This window comes from Mustela erminea, chromosome 6 (assembly GCF_009829155.1).
Source record: "Mustela erminea isolate mMusErm1 chromosome 6, mMusErm1.Pri, whole genome shotgun sequence".
Taxonomy (NCBI): domain Eukaryota; kingdom Metazoa; phylum Chordata; class Mammalia; order Carnivora; family Mustelidae; genus Mustela; species Mustela erminea.
Genome location: NC_045619.1, coordinates 49773860 through 49787688, shown reverse-complemented (window position 1 = coordinate 49787688; position 13829 = coordinate 49773860). Strand labels below are relative to the sequence as shown.

Below are 13829 nucleotides of genomic sequence, written 5' to 3'. Positions count from 1 at the left end.
CTCTCTCTCCAGGGGGAAAATGTTTAGTTAGCTACATGTTAAAATGGTAACTTTTGGATGTATTAGACTAAATAAAATGTATAATTAAAATTAATTTCATCTATTTCTTTTTACTTTTTTTAATGTGGCCAACAGAACATTTAAAATTACATACGAATGCCAGTGTTATAATTCTATAGGTAGCGCTGGTCTAGAAGTGTCCAAGGGGTGTATGAAGAAGTCTGCAGGCTTGATATCAGCCTCTATGAATCTGGAGAAATGAAAGAAGGCGTGACCCCCAGTAGAGAAGTTTGCTAAAGTGTTGTCTTCAAAGGAAGGCAAGGTTTTAACCTCAGGGAAGAATTAAAGATTTATTTATTTATTATTTATTTGAGAAAGAGAGAGAGAAGGACTGAGCTGGGAAAAGGAGAGAGGGAATCCAGACTCCTAGATAATTTGCAGCCTGGCGCAGGGCTAGATTCCCGAACCCTGAGATCATGACCTGAGCCAAAATCAAGAGTGGCTGCTCAATCAAATGAGGCACCCAGGTGCCCCATCTCAGGGAGGATATAAAATGATTATTTTAAAGAAAGGACATGCTAACAGGGGCCATAATCATATTGCAAAATATAAATGTATCAAATTGACACATGGTACACCTTGAACTTCACAGTGTTTTATGTCGATTATAGCCCAATTTTTTAAAAAAGAAGAAAAAAAGGTATAGTTCATGTGTCAGATGCAGACTGGCATATCTCAGTCACAGGAGAGGTAGAGACTTTGAACTTCACCTATTCCATGCTGGTTCTAAAGCCAAGAGCACTTCCTTTAGTCAAGACCAACTTCCATTTGGGAGATGGAGTGGATGAATAAGTCATCCACTTATTACCCACTTATATCCACTTATTATATGCAGTATATCCAATTATAATGCAGTCAATCAACAAACATTTATTAAAGACTTAATACATCTTGGGCTCTAGAGATCTAAAAAATGAATAAGTTCCTGGCTTCAAATTGTTCTCAGGCCAATACGAGAGACAGGTATGTAAAAATCGATAAATTCCAATACGTATCCTGGCAAATACAGTAATTGAGTATAAATTAGGCCTTGAGGTCAGAGCCAGGAATGAGATATACACAGTTTACATCTTGTGTAGCTATTTCAACTAGGGCAAAGAATGTAGAAATAGCCCATTCAGCACAATTCTAACTCTAACTACAAAAGGGTCATGTCTTCTTTCACTTAAAAACATTAAAGCTTTTGTCTGGGGAAAAAAGTAAGACTTTTGCAGATATAAAGGAAAATAACAGAGTTTACAAATGTATTTCACTCTCTCCATTTAAAGTATAACCATAAAAACTTCAAAAGTTTAATGTATAATACAAAAACTTTAAAAAGACCCGGGTGCCTGGGTGGCTCAGTCAGTTGGGCATCTGCCCTCGGCTCAGGTCATGATTTTGGGGTCTTGGAGTCGAGCCCCTCATTGGGCTCGTTGCTTGGCAGGGAGCCTGCTTCTCCCTCTCCTTCTGCCCCTCCCCCTGCTGTGGGCTCTCTCTCTTTCTTTCAAATAAACAAAGCCTTTAAAAAAAAAAAAACTTTAAAAATACCAGCTTATATTCTGCAATATCATTTTCAGATGTCTTTATATAAAGCAAAATGTGCATACAACTGCTACCTGCTTTTACTATCTTAAGATGCCAGATGGTTACAAAAGAGAGTAATATTCCTTCTATTTTCTTGATTTCCTTCAAAAATTATAAAATAGTTTGGTATAGTTTCCCAAAGGTATATACAAAAAGGTATAATAAGAAACACCAAAACCTCATTTGTAGAAACAAATCAGCCTACGTGTACCTTTTTGGTTCTTCTCATTTTCTCAAAGTCACCACAGGAAAGGTGAAGATAATTGCTGGTAACAACGTGTGTGTGTTTGTGTGTGTGCGTGTGTGTGTGTGTGTGTGTGTGTGGTTGGACAGGGGTGTTGCCCATTCATGTTTGGGGCAAGAACCCAACATCTCTGGAACTTATCCTGGTTAGAACAGACCCATGGCAGAAGGAGAGGCACTGGGCATTAGAATCAGAGAAATCTAAATCCAAATCTCATCACCATGACTTATCAAATTTAAAATCTTGGGATTTTATTGGATTGGGATTAACTGGAATGTTAATCACCTTCTCAGAATTTTAATTTTATCACCAAAATAATGGAAGCAATGTGCTACGTACCCCCAACACTGTGAAAATAGTATGAACATTCTTGTACATGGTAGGTGCATAAAAAGTGTTAGTTCTCCAATCCTTTTCTTTCCCTCCTGTTTGTGGTCACATACTCCCGAAAGAAGGACAAAATTACATCAATCGGAGCAGTAAGCTTTGTTCTCCTAGAGGTGCCAGTGCCTCAGTGAAGGCAGCCAACCATATCCTGTGTATTAAAATGGAAGAACTTGTTTTCAGAATAAAAATGTCATTAATTTCTGATAAAAACTAACTGCTTCTAGCAAAATTAATCCAAGCTAATTGAATAGTCCTTGAAAAGCAGGTAAATCATCATGGCCATCACAGACGACTGATTCTGTTTCTACAAAGTTAAAAAGCAAATTATAGAAAGTTGTGATGAGAATCTGCTCCTTATCAACATGAAAAAAGGCTCATAAATGTCACCCACTAAATTCCAACGATCTAAAATCCAAAAGAAGAAAAATATCTTAAAATAACCCTAGGAGGCTATGTTTTTATCAGGAACATAACTTCCCTTAAATCTGCTATGGAAAGAAGACACAAACTTATTTTTATTTAGTAACACTTTCTGTTTTTTATATCAAAGTCTCCTTTTTTATTTGAATAAGTACAATCCCCACAAAAAAAAGTTCCTAAGGAAGAAAGAATCATTCATTTGATTAAAGCACAATGCTGAGTACAATCTTCAGTGAATAGAACCCTCAATGAATGCATAGCAAATGACCCAAAAAAAGCAGTAAAAGCAATCACCCCTTTATAACATGTTACAACAAGATGGCACATGAATTCCTTTTTTTTTTTTTTTTTTTTTTTTTAATCCATTCAGGACAAGTAGAGCCAGTTTTCTGGATGAGGAGATTCAGAGAGGATGACTTGCCCAAACTCTCATACTTTCTAAGTGAACTAAAAACCAAATCAGCTGATTCATCTGCCCACCTTTAAAATCTTAGTGTTGAAACACCCCATGGAGGTTATTTGGTCTCAGTCTCTCTGGTGACACAAAAATCCTATCAATAACATTCTTGACACATGGTTATTTGGCCTCGGTTAACAGTTCCAATGACTCATTCCTTTTATAAGGTCACGATTGCCATTTCTGAAATGTCTTCTTTACGAAGAATCTAAATCTTCTCCCTAGTTATTTTTATTCCCAGGTCCTGAGCTACAGCCATAACTTTCATTAAAAAGCTGGTCCCCCAAAACTCTTTGGATTTCAAAGCTAAGTATACCTTTCTCCCATATGGTTTTACCATGAGGTACTGCTATGGGCATCATCAAGGTACCATGTCTGAAAACCCTTGTTCATTTCTATCTTCCCATCTTTTCCCACCTTTTGATTTTCATTTCATCCCTGAGGTATTTAAGACAGAATAAAAAATAGGCTGATAAATAAAAGAATATACAATTAAATGAAACCCGACCACATAACCATGACCTTCCTCAGTTGTTGATCTTTCTGAAATATCTAGCACTCTTCAGTAGAGAATTATTTATCTAGAGACTCTAGATCTGTAAGGATCAACAGAGTCATCAAATCTCTTCATCTTTTAGATTAAAAGACAGAATTCATTCAACCACCTATACAACAAGCATTTAGTGAGCACCAACTACACACCATACTCAATACTAGGCTCTATGGCAAGTTCTACCAACACAAAAATCGATAAGACAGAGTTTCTACGCTGAGAAGGGGTATCATATTATTATTACCAAATAACTTTCAGTGAGCCTTTACTCTGTGTCAAGCACAGTTCTAAATGGATTAATTCACTTAATCTTCACAATAACCACAGCTAGATGTTATTGTGATAATTATCTTCTGATGAGGAAACCAAGTCCCAGAATGGTTGGGTGTGAGGTAGTAGGGTGGGAATTTATCCAAGATCTCCTAGCCAATAGAACTGCAACCAGAGCCTCAGGGAAGAATTTCAAAGTAAGTAGTTCCTTTCTTTTTCCAGGCTGCTGCTGCTGCTTCTTTTTTTTTTTTTTTTTAACTTTTCTTTCAGCTTTTCTATTACTTCCAGGCTACCCCAATGTCTTTATTAATGCTAAGTAATGTGAGGTTTTCTTCAGTTACAAATTTATATTAGTATGTAGATAATTACCAGCCATAACACTACTACTTTTGCTCTTCCTGCTTTCTTTGGCCCAATTCTTCTCCCTGTACACAAATGACCAAGGTCAGCAGAAGGGCACTCCAACTTGGACTTGGCACTTGAACTGAACAGTGACATTTATTTTATTTTTTTTTTGAAAATTTTATTTATTTATTTGTCAGAGAGAGAGTACAAGCAGGGGGAATGGCAGGCAGAGGGAGAAGTTGGTTTCCCACTGAGCAGGGAGCCCGATGTGGGACTGGATCCCAGGACCTGGGATCATGACTTGAGCTGAAGGCAGATGCTTAACTGACTGAGCCACCCAGGCATCCCCAACTTAAACATAGTCTGGGGAAGAAGGGAATATATTATTTCAGAGTACCTGCTATTAACTGTGCCTGACATTCTTCGTTTGATGCAATTCCTGGTAAGAAAGGCAGATCAGCAGAATAAGCAGTGTGTGCTGTGACACCGAAAACTTCTAAGATTAATCTGTTGATAATTTTGTCCTCTAATCTTACCCTGAATCTTTCCATCTTCCTTGTTGTTGCATCTAAAATGAACTAATCCTGGATTTCCCTGCTTAACACCCCAACCGAAGGTCATCTAAGGGTTAAGCTGGAGAGGGGAAGGGCAGAGTAGAGAGGGCACAGCATATACAAAGTCCCCAAGATGGGGATTCCCGGAACAAGTGCCAGGCTAGGAAGGAAAGGGAGAGAACACGGTCAAGGAAGAACTTTCTGATGAGAGGACCTTGAAGTGACATGAGAAACCACAGTACATATAAACACATATCTGATATTCATAAATTGATTTCCTCTATTAAGTGTTACAGGCATTGGAAACGTCTTTACGAAAATGGTGGCATTACAAATATTTGGAGTTTAATATTATCCATATTCCCCTTTTCTGTGAAATTGCTTCATCACAAATGCAAAAGAAAGGCCATATGCATGTCTCTGACTTTTTTTTTTTTTAAGATTTTACTTATTTATTTATTTGACAGAGAGAAAGATCACAAGCAGGCAGAGAGGCAGGCAGAGAGAAGGCGGGGGAAGCAGGCTCCCTGCTGAGCGGAGAGCCGGATTCAGATTCAGGCTCCATCCCAGGACTCTGGGATCATGACCTGAGCTGAAAGCAGAGGCTTAACCCACTGAGCCACCCAAGCGCCCCTGTCTCTGATTTTTTAAAAGGGAAGCAGCATTTCAGCAAGTACATTTACAAATTGTTGTGTTTGTGAATTTTCATTTGATGGATATCATAATCATCTCTTTAATTTTTGAGCCACAGTACATTTTACAAGGTGTTCTGGTTTGTGTGTTTTGGTTTTTTTCATTTAAAAGGATCTTGGGGTGCATGGGTGGCTCAGAGGGTTAAAGCCTCTGCCTTGAGGCTCTCTGCTCAGCAGGGTGCCTGCTTCCTCCTCTCTCTGCCTGCCTCTCTGCCTACTTGTGATCTCTGTCAGACAAAAAAAAAAAAAAAAAGTCTTAAAAAAATAAGAAAAATAAAAGGATCTTCAACGGACTCTAAAAATGTCATGTAACTAAAAATCTACTGAAACAGTGGGAGAATCTAATTCAATATATGCATTCTTCAAGTTTCCTTTGTCTCCATTTGAAGCAAGCTAACTGGGTCCTATCTAACATTCTCATAGGTTAAGCATTTGTTAAGGTTCACCTTGACCCAGGTAACCTGAAAGAAAAAACGAATATGGCTGAAATCTACCATCTTCAGTCTTTCTGTAATACCCTGAGATGATTAATAATTCCAACCCCCAAGCTTTCAGGGGTTAATGTGATGTTCCCATGGATTGTCCTACTTTGAGCTTCAGTGCTAAAGGTGATCAAATGTCCTTCTTGGCACTGTGGACAGAAAGGCTGTAGAGAAGCTCCTGTGCTTGGAAGAGTACTCCCTCCTTAGCCCAGGCAACTCATTCACCCCTCAGGCTTTTGATCTGTTAGATAAAGAGGCTGGACTCTATAATCTCCAAGGCCTTCAAATGCTAGGCGTCTGTGAATTGTGAAAAGACTTGCTTTTCCCATTTATAGAGTTTTAGCATGACAGAGAGCCTGACCTCAGGCAACTATAAAAAGTCTATCTTTCTCGAGTAAAAGGCTGTGTCCTTTTAAGAAAATGTGATATACAGCTGGAAATTCGCATCCATAAAGTGAGCACTGATCCATTTTAGTGAGACTGTCATACAGTTTCAATGGGGCACTCTCCCCTGCATGGGGGCCTGCGCATCTACTCGGAATTGTTGAACAGGAAGGAGGGGCGCAACTCTGCAAGGAAGGGCACAGTTAGAGAACTCCAGGACAGGCAAGAAAATCCTGTGAACTCAGGAGCTGATGGGAGGGTGGGGGGAATGACGGGAGAGTGACTCTGAGGGTCACAAAGGGAAAGGTAACTGTGGACAGCAGGGCCCAGATGTCCCTCAAAAGCCTGCCACCGAGACATTCTGTCCTCGTGCCTTATCAATGGTTTTTAAATCAAATTATGTGAGAGGTTTTTACTACAGAATTGCCATTCTCTTTCACGGGATAAGAAGACTGACTATAGAAACACTCATCCAACTGATAAAATAGAAATGGAGCCCAAATGTCATGATACCCTTTAAAATCCAAAAATAATGGGTATTAAAGGAGGGCACGTGTTGTGATGAGCACAAGGGGTTTTACACGACCAATGGATTGCTGAACACTGCATCAAAAACTAATGATACACTACATATTGGCTAACTGAACATAATAATAATTTAAAAAATCTAAAAACGTTTGGCTCAAACATCCATGAGATTAATTCACCAGATTAACGGGTTAATTAACCAATTATTTCTGACTGTTCTAGGAATGAATCCCATATCTTCCTCTGTATTTCAGAGGAGACTTGTGTGCTCTGGCTCTGATTTTCTACTTCAGCTGAATTCTCATCCACCCCCCCATACCTTCTGCCATTTCTTTTCCCCGACCTCTCCAAAGAGCCAGATGTGGAACTCCCTGGGGTCCGACCCTTCTTTCTACTATAGAATTATTTAGAATTCTTGCACTTAGCAGAGCATTTCCACAAAGATGGTGGGTCCCAGGCAGGTATTACTGCATGGAACTGTCCAGTCAACAATTTAACCTTTTGCTAAAAAAACAAACAAACAAACAAAAAACCTTTCTACTTTCTTCCCCATAAACATTTCATGGGGCCCTTCTATCCTTCTATCTAGGTCCTTCATTTTTGCTTACTCTTCTTTACCCCTCTACTTCCCACAATGTCCAGTAAAATTCTACATAACCTCCCTTTATTATTTAGAGCAATGCAATCCTCTCCACTCCCATTTTATAAATTTAATTTCAGGCCTACCTTTGGATAATCCAAACCAGAAGAGAGCCTGAGATTACCGCCTTTCCGTGAAAATGATTGGCAGTTCATAGGTAGTTGTTATGGTTTTAAATAATAACATTTTCCACTATGAAGGGTGGATATCAATTCTAAACAAGACTTAGTCAAAGAATATTATCCATATTATCAAAGAATATCAAAGAATATATTTCACTTCTGAAACTTAATCAAGACTGTATCATTCTTTATCTACTTAAATACAGTTATTCTCAAATTTCAGCATGCATTGGAATCAGCTGGAGGGCTTGGTACACCACAGATTGCTGGGCCTCATCTCCAGGGTCTTAGGTTTCCTCAGATTTGGAACTTCGGCATGTTCCAGGTGTGACTAATACACTGTCCCTTTAAGCACCACTGCTTTACCTGAAGTTCTCATCCCCTCCACTCCAGGAGGGCAGGAAGAGCAATAGAATGCTTTTACGAACATAATGGCTAGAGCTTGCTGCTGAAGGTGTAGGGAGCCAATACGCTCACCTGTCCCCTTTCAGCCCACATATGGTGATGAATCATCCTGTTCCCACTGATTCTATTTCCTGTAAGATCTGCTGTGCGAGGGCTGGTGTGGTCTGCATATTAATCATCGCTCCCAGAGCCCTGTCATCACAGTAGCGAGAAGGATATGCTCAGGCCTTACGTTACAAATGTGGAAGTGTTTAAAAGATGATGCTCATTTTCCATCACCATAGTTTCCCCTTAATCATGGTGATTGTTGCTGATTACTCCTGAATGCTGGCGGCAGAGAATATGTAAAGAGCAAGAAGTTTCAAGGAGATGAAAACAGTTGACATGGTACGCAATGCTTCATGTGTTTAGCTTCTAGAAGCGGCAATAATTTCCGCACTCTTCTGAGCAGGTGACAGATGGGTGACTTCTGGCGTCAAAAGGACCGAGCTCTGATTTGATGGCTGCTCCCACGACATCACTGACAAAGCATTATGAACAAGAGCTGTAACCACAATTCAAGCCACGGTTCAGCATCACTATTCAGCGTCTTCTCACCAGAGAGATTTCTCCTGAGCTAGACTAAGTCTGCAGGATTCTTGAAATTTACCAGCCTAATCAATAACCAAGCATAAGACATAAAGCCACACAATGGTCCGCTCTGTAAGCAACATTTGCAGCTGAAATTAAAGAACCACCTTCACGCTTCACTGTAGTAAGGGGAGTTGCTCCTGTGGCCGTATTCTTGTCTCCTTGGTCATCTATTTAGTCCTTTGCAGAGTGATCTTGAAGGACGCAGGACCTCATTGTTTATAAAAGAATGACCAACAAAACCCCTTTGTAAAGTGAGTTGACTTCCAAACGTCAGATCACATCAAGATATACAAACCACTCTCACTACAGCAAAGAAAGCTTAAAGCTGAAAATCTGGTGATGTGTTTATTCCCCAGGCTGGGTTTAAAGGTTTACATTAAAAAACCGACTTACAAAATTGATGTTTCTATACATTAGAAATATTTTAATACTTTAAATTGTCATTGTGGATCCTTGTGGGAGAGGGCAGACTTTAAGATTTGCCCTTAGATAGTATTTAGTCAATTTCTCAGACACTGGGCCTGTTATATATGCATTTGTTCTTTGTCGTCTTCATTCTTCTCCACTTCACTTAGCTGAATAATCTGGGGCATGACTATGTAAAGGACTCTTGACATTCATGACATTCATTGATTTATTAGTCAATCATCAAACTTTACTGAGCAGATCCTATCTTAGGGACAGTGTCACACAAAGGATACCCAAGACAAATAAGTGATGGTACCTGTCCTAACGAAGCCCATAGCCTGGGGTGGGGGTGGGGGGAGAGATAGGTATGTCCTTAGATGAACTACTATCAAATCAGGTGTGGGGGGCGCCTGGGTGGCTCAGTGGGTTAAGCCTCTGTCTTCGGCTCAGATCATGAGCTCAGGGTCCTGGGATAGAGCCCCGAATCAGGCTCTCTGCTCAGCAGGGAGCCTGCTCCCCCCACCCCCCGCCTGCCTCTCTGCCTACTTGTGATCTCTGTCTGTCAAATAAATAAATAAAATCTTAAAAAAAAAAAATCGGGTGTGGAAACAGATGAGTAAGTACAGCACCCTGGGAACAGCAGGTAAGGAGAGATGAAATTCTTAGAGATGTGAAGAAGGCTTCAGATGGAGGCTTTGTCTGAGCTGGGTTTCAGAGAATATAGCCATAACTGGAAGAAGACAAACGGAGAGAAAGGAAAGATATCCATACAGGTTCTATCTATTCTTCAATTTGCATCAAGAACAAAGTCTTAAATTCCTACAATATAAAGCTGGAATTGTAGAATTTTATTTTGTGTCTCCTTTCACTTCCGTCTTTAGCCAATGTCAGGGAATCTCTCTTATAAATTACTAAAGATATGTTACAACTAAAAGCATAAACTAGAAGCAAATAGCTGACCTGAAAGGGAGAGGGAATTCAGAAAAGAAGCAGAAGAACTTTTCCTCCCATTCAGCATTATTTCCTACTTTTTCAACTAAATAATCTGATTAATCTAGTTTAACCAAAAACCAAGTGCTTAAATTTAGTTAAAAATGTTTTATTTTGGGGACTTTGGCTCGCTAACAAAATGATGTAAGACATGACTATGGGCACCCTATACTATAATTTTCATTTATTATTTAAAAAGCTGTTAGGAAAAGAAGTATGTATATTAACCTAGTTGTATCTGGTTCTTAGAGGAAAAGTCCTGAGACTTTTCTATAAAGGGAACTAAATCACAAAATAAACAAACAAACAAAAACAAGTAGAAACATCCTTCTGATTGGCGGAAGAGTCATGAACCATTTTCTACCAGTTTAACTCTGAGCATCGAGACTAAGAAGTTAAATGAAAGGTCTGTTTACAATTAACTAATAGTCTACATGACATGAATGCAAATCTTGGCTCGGATGGGACTTAGCATGCACAATGGCTAATGGTCACAGCAACCTGATAAAGAATAAAAGATGAATGGAAAATATATCTTTCTCTTTTAAAAACTCTTCTAAAAGAATGTTTGTCTTACTAAAGTTGAGCTGTCTTAATGACAAATTGTGTACCTTATTCTAAAAAGTGGATGTGAAAGAACATTAGCGCTAACCATCCTTACTTCTCTATCAACCAGGTGTTTTAAGCACCCTCGAAAGTTGGCTCTACAAATCTGAGGTCATGAACTAATCACAGATGTAAGAATTCTATTTCCTTTAAACTTTCCTTCTTACGTGTTTGTCTTTCCCATCTAAAACTTCATCAAAAGGCACCCGGGTGGTTCAGTTGGTTGAGTGTCTGCCTTCAGCTCAGGTCATGATCCCGGGGTCCTGGGATCAGCCCATGGCAGGGCGGGTGGGTGGGTAGGAATAAGGGAGGAATGGAGGACACGGGACACTCCCTGCTCAGCGGGGAGCCTGCTTCTCCCTCTTCCTCTGCCCATTTCCCCACCCCACCCCCCACCCCCAAGCTTGTGCTCAGGCAATGCTCTCTCTAGCTCTCTCTCTCTGAAATGAATAAATAAAATCTTAAAAAAAAAAAAAAACTTTTCATCAAAATAGTATCAAAACCTTCCTGACCCTTCTGATTTCTGAACTCAAAACCAAATTTAATGTCAATATTGTACTACATGTTTTTAGATACAAAAATAAAGGGAATTCCAAAACAGCTAATAGTTCTCAAAAGTAGTATTTCAAAGTGCCCGCTGGAAAACAATTTTGGTATATTAACTCTCCTGTACTTTAAGTGAGATTGTGTCCTCAAACCTCAAACAATATTTTCCTTTCTTCAGCCAAACTAATTTTCTTGAATTAGGGGCGCCTGGCTGGCTCGGTCAATAGAGCATGCAACTCTTGATCTAGGGATTGTAAATTCAAACCCCACACTGGATGTAGAGATTACTTAAAAACAAAATTTTAAAAGTATAAAAAAGAAAATGCATATCTAATCTTAATCAATTCACTATTCAATTTTAATATTTAGCCATAATAGCCATTAAAAGGCCATAGCTTTCAAAATAAAATAGTCTCTAAAAATCTTTTCCCACTGTGAAATCAATTAAATTCTAACTAATATTGATAAATAAATAAGATAGGTTAGCATAAAATAGAAAAGAAGAAAAATTAATAGACTATACTGCTGTTAGCAATAGAAAATACTGATTTCTGAAGTTTTATTTCAGTTTCGTGTGGGTGCATGTGTATCTATACTAGATCATGAGGTAAACTGAGTCATAGCCAAAAATTTTGAAAAAACACTGTTCTAAAATATGCTGCAAATTTTATCACATTTATTAAGAAAAAGCATTGCAAGTTGATGACTGGACAGTCATTCATTTTTTTTTTTTAAGATCTTATTTATTTATTTGACAGAGACAGACACAGCAAGAGAGGGAACACAAGGAGAGGTAGTGGGAGAGAGAGAGAAGGAGCCTTCCTGCTGAGAGGGCTCCAGGGAGCCCAGGACCCTGGGATCATGACCTGAGCTGAAGGCAGACGCTTAACGACTGAGCCATCCAGGTGCCCCGACAGTCATTCATTTCTATATCCTAGAGACCACGTGCAATGTGTAGGCTGGCCATTATGCTCAGCCTGCAAGATGACTAAAGCCACTTCTATAGGATTTGCTTACAGTATGTTGAATATAAAAATTGTCCAGCTGAACACTTGGCAATTTGCTAGAGCAATTTGCAAATATCTGAATATCTTTAGCTTTCATTCGGCCATGTGGCTTGCATTTATAAAGACTAATTTATAAAGACACCATGATAGGCACCCAGAGAAAAATGGTGAGCAAAAAAGTCACAAGCCCTGCTGTCCTGGGGCTTATAGACTAGCAAATGTTAATCAAATAAAAACACAATTAGGGTTTAATTGTAGCTGTTACATGCTATGAAGTGTGACAAAATATTCAATTAACAATATTTAAGTGATATTAACTTTCGTGAAGAAATGATATTTTAACAGAGATCTTAAGGAGGAGAAGTAATTAACGACATAAAGTAGTGGGTACTGAGGGCTGGGGAATGAAAATAACATTCCAGGCAGAGGAAATAGTAGGTACAAAGGTCCTGGGACAGGAGACAGCAGGGCATATTTCTAGCTACTGAAGAGTTGACAAGCTGGCTGTAGCAGAGACCACAACAGGAAGCAGCTTCCTATTGTGAAATGAGGTTGCAGGGGTGAGTGAGAGCAAGACCATGCAGGAACTTGTGGCCTTGTTAAAGATTTTCATTCTAACAAAGGGGACAATACATAATCAAATTTCTGTTTTGAAAAGATTACTCTGGCTGCAGTGTGAATAAAGCTTAAATGACTAAAAAGAAGACTGGACATGAGAAAATAAATCTGAAGATTATCCTAGCCTGTAATAGCAATCCCTAGTGTAGCCTGGAAGATTCTGCTGGCTTGGCCTGGTGTGCGGGGCCTGGTGCACTCGTGAAGAAGAGGAGCTATTAAGGGGGGAAAATAGGTCGACAAGCAGACTTGAAAGGTTAAGGAAAAGACAAACACTGTCAGGATATGACCCAAGTCTCCCGCTTATATAGACTTGGGGGAAAGTGGAGATGTGGAAGCAGGTTTTATTTTATTTTATTTTCAAAAAATAATGTATTGTCTCTTTTTTTTTGTTTTAAGATTTTATTTATTTATTTGACAGACAGAGATCACAAGTAGGCAGAGAGGCAGGCAGAGAGAGAAAGAAGGGGAAGCATGCTCGCCGCTGAGCAGAGAGCCCGATGTGCGGCTCGATCCCAGGACCCTGGGATCATGACCTGAGCCGAAGGCAGAGGCCCCAATCCACTGAGCCACCCAGGCGCCCCTGGAAGCAGGTTTTAAATTGAGCAATGGATGTGTCCTAGAGGCAAAGGGGAGATTTTTGGATAGCAGGTCTGGTGTTCAGAGGAAAGGTATGGGCTGAAGATTCTGATGTTTGAGTCAGCAGCACTGTAGCAGGTAACTGACAATAGGGCAATATGAGATTACTTAGGGGACAAAAGTATAAAGTGACAAGAGGTGAGAGGGAAACAGAGGATCAGGGAGAGAAAGAGAAGTCAGGGGAGTAAGAGGGGGAGGAAGAACAAGCAGAGAGACTGACTGAGCCCACAGAATGAATGGCTCAGCAAACCAGATAAGGAGCACACAGAAAGTATG

The 13829-nt window shown here is 39.5% G+C and overlaps 1 protein-coding gene across 2 annotated transcripts in view; it reads right to left on the bottom strand.

Annotated features, from left to right (window-relative positions):
* The window catches only part of GRIP1 (glutamate receptor interacting protein 1), a 678373-nt gene that overhangs the window by 540655 nt on the left and 123889 nt on the right, over positions 1-13829 (bottom strand). The gene's annotated exons all lie outside the window — the stretch shown is intronic.